Raw genomic sequence first — 3,598 nt, forward strand, 5'->3', positions numbered from 1 at the left:
GTAACTAAAGTCACCCTTTTACTGAACTCCAGAAAAGGAAGCCCCAGACAATAGCAGGGGCCCTTCAGTGTCTTGATTCGCGTGGCCACTGCTCGCTTGAGGATTCTTCTGATCTTTTCTATTATTTTGTTTTAAGTAAGGGTTCCTTGCTACTTTTGCAAATCTGTGTGAGCTTTCATTTCAACTTTTGGAATAAGAGGCCAAGCACCTGGAAACCCCTGATCCTGATCCAACCACTGATGGCCATTTTGTCCCTTTAGTGGCTGCCCCAAAGCTTATATTATTATCTATCATATTCTATCTGAAAATAATATACACATACAGGGGATTTTGTTATATATCATGTAGCACGAGAACCTTACAATAGGGGCTGTAAAGATGGTTTTCCCTGATAAAAACATTGGATGCTCTTGCAGAAGACTCGGGTTCAGTTCCAGCACTCATGAGTTGGCTCACAACCATCTGTAAGTCTATTTCCAAATTGGATGCCCTCTGCTGAACTCTACAGGCACCAGGAATGCATGTGGTACATATACACACAGGCAGACAAGACTTTTGTGCACATAAAATAAAATTTAAAAAGGAATCTTATGAGAGTATACCTCCCTTTCTCCCCTGTAACCTGCTGTTGTCATACAGTCTGCCTGCCTTTCATTTCTATAGGTCCAGTTAGAGACTTCAAAAAAAAAAAAAACTCCCTCCCAGCCGGGTGATGGTGGCCCATGCCTTTAATCCCAGCACTCAGGGAGGCAGAGGCAGGTGGATCTTTGTGATTTCGAGGCCAGCCTGGTCTACAGAGTAAGTTCCAGGACAGCCAGAGCTACACAGAGAAACTCTGTCTGGAAAATAAAACCAAACTAAACCAAACCAAACAACCAAACAAAAAACAAAACTCCCCTACCCTTTTACATAGGGACATATCCAGCCAGGGTGACCTCGAATTTCCCAGGTAGTTTCAGATTATTTTGAATTCCAGATCCTTCTGTTTTTACCTCCCAGCTTCTAATGTTACAGACATGTGACACTATACATGGCTTGTTGTTTCCTGAGATACAGTCTCTGAAGACAAGGGTTGCTTCAAACTCACATCCATCTTGCTCCCAGTGTTGGGAATACAGACCTGAGCCGCTACAGCCGGCTCAACTTGTTGAATGTGTGGAATGTGTGCAGAGCTGTCTTCCGGCCCATCTCTGCTAACTCTAGTATCAATTCCAGTTCTACATCACCTTCAGCTGATTGTCCTGGACAGTGGTTGTCTCCTGCCTCTTTGCACACCTGATATCAGGCATTATGAATTTTTCCCTATTGGATGTTGAGTATTTTTACATTTCTATAAACATTCTTGGTGACAGTCCTTTGGGGTCTTGTTGCGCAGGTCTGGAACAGTGCTTAGAGTACACTAATTTTCCACCAAGGCAGGCAAGACTTCTTTGGGTGTTCCGCCCAGTGTCCTTTGGATGATATATTTTCTACTCTGGTAATGGAAACGAACACTATTTCCAGCCCAATGCAAAGGATCAGAATTGTTTTCTCTAGTCCTTAGGGTCTCTTGTTTTCTCCTCCCGCCCCCTCCCCCCATTCTTACTGCTCCTTCCCAAAGCGACATTCTGTCACAGTAAAAATCTCACGCTGGGTACCAGTCTCTGTCTTAGGCTGCTTCCCATTGCCAAACAGTGCCCAAAAGCCGCGTGTGGAGGGAAGGGTTTGTTTCAGTCTACAGTCGTCATCCGTCAAGGCAGGAACCCAAGGCAGGGGCCAAGGAGGAGCCCCTTTACCGGCCTTTTCCTTCCTCATGGCTCATTCGGCTGCCTCCTTATAGAACACAGGAGCACCTGCCTACGGTTGGCACACCCTCAGGAGCTGGGCCCTCCCACATTCGTCATTAATAAAACACACCACAGGCTAATCTGATGCAGGCATTTTCCCAGCTGAAGTTCCGTCTTCTCAAAGCGCTAGCCTAAGCAGGACCCCGCACTCCTTGGGTGTGATAAAAGCCTGAGTCAGGGATCTCTTGCTGTTCAAAGTATGTTCAGTTTGTTAAAAGCTTTTCTTCTGACAGCTCTTCGGGGGCTCATTCTGTGGGGTATTGCCTTTGCTGTCATTCATATGTAGCCCCTTTGCTTGGGGATTGTTCCAGTCTGTTCTCTGTTGTTCTGATAAACACCATGACCAAAAGTCACCGGGGAAGAGGAGCTTTGATTCCCTCTTACGTGCTAGTCCATCACTGAGAGAGGCCAAGGCAGACTGTGGAGGAGCTCTGTTTGATGGTTGCTCACTTTACTCTCTTATATAAACCAGGACCATCTGCCAGGGGTCACATCACTTCCTTTGTGATGGCCCTCACACACGACCTGGTCCTCAGGAACACGAATCTACAGACCCACCCACAGGCTGCTCACTGGAGACAAGTCCTCGTTGAAGCTCCCTCTCCCCAGATGGCTCCAGTGGACATCAAGCTGACAAAAACTAACTGGTATAATGATTTAAAAAAGGATTTTGAACTCAAGGCGTGCCAGGGTGGAGGGGATGGCCGTGATTGGTTCTGTACAATTTGGTGGTGGGTTGTCTCAAGTAGCCCAGGCCTTGATTCCTGTCCTCAGCACTACACAATAAGTAAATATAGAAATAAATTAAAAATTAAAAGTGGTAACTTGTATCCATAGGACCAAATCGAAACCAGTCCTCTATGGGGAGGTCCCATTACTTCTGCCAGAGCACAGTCCTCCTGGGACCTCTCCAGTGCTCTTCAGGGGGCTCTGCCCAATGCAGGAGGCTCAGGCTCCTGGCTCTATATTTCCCTCCCCCATCACAGTGATGACTAGGACTTAGAATGGCCTTAGATCTGTTTAAAGCTCAGTGCCTCAGGGCTCTTTCCTAGTCTGCTCCTTGGGAGCAGAGGTTCTCACTCAGCCTTCCTAATACTGAAACTCTTTCGTGCAGTTCCTCATGTGGTGGGAACCCCCAACCATAAAATTACTTCCCTGCCACTTCATAACTGTAATTTTGCTACTATTATCAATCACAATGTAAATATTTGGTATGCAACTTCTGTGAAAGGGTCAGGTTGAGAATCGCTGCTTTAGCGTGAGCTAGATAGGTAACTTTTATATAACTTTTCTGAGAGAGCTGGTAGCATGTATTCTGTTGTCCTTTGTGCCTATGCAGAGCCCACCATTATTTTTCAATCTTTTTTTTGGCATAAACATTATTCTGTTTTCAATTTGGAGCAATGCATGACTGAGAAGGCTGCAACCTGTCAAACTTTAGAATTACTTAAGTGTACGTCCAACCCTTGGCCCAGATTAGTTATGAATTCAGACCAATGCAAAATGCAAAATTGTAAAATTACTTAAAACATTATTAAGGCTTGGCTTTTGTTTTTATTTTGGTACGCGATTTCTGGGTTCTCAAGCGTGAACTTTGTAGATGACAATGTAGCCTGGTAATGTCACGCAAAATACACACGTAACTACGGAGCTCTGGATTCTAGGATGTGGCCTAATGCCAAGCTTCACTCAGTGTTGCCCAGAGAAGCGAAAGGGTTGCACATTCCTGCGAGTCCAAAGCGTCGTTTTCCTGTTCTGTTTCGATCTCTTTC

This window comes from Microtus pennsylvanicus, chromosome 1 (genome assembly GCF_037038515.1).
Source record: "Microtus pennsylvanicus isolate mMicPen1 chromosome 1, mMicPen1.hap1, whole genome shotgun sequence".
NCBI lineage: Eukaryota > Metazoa > Chordata > Mammalia > Rodentia > Cricetidae > Microtus > Microtus pennsylvanicus.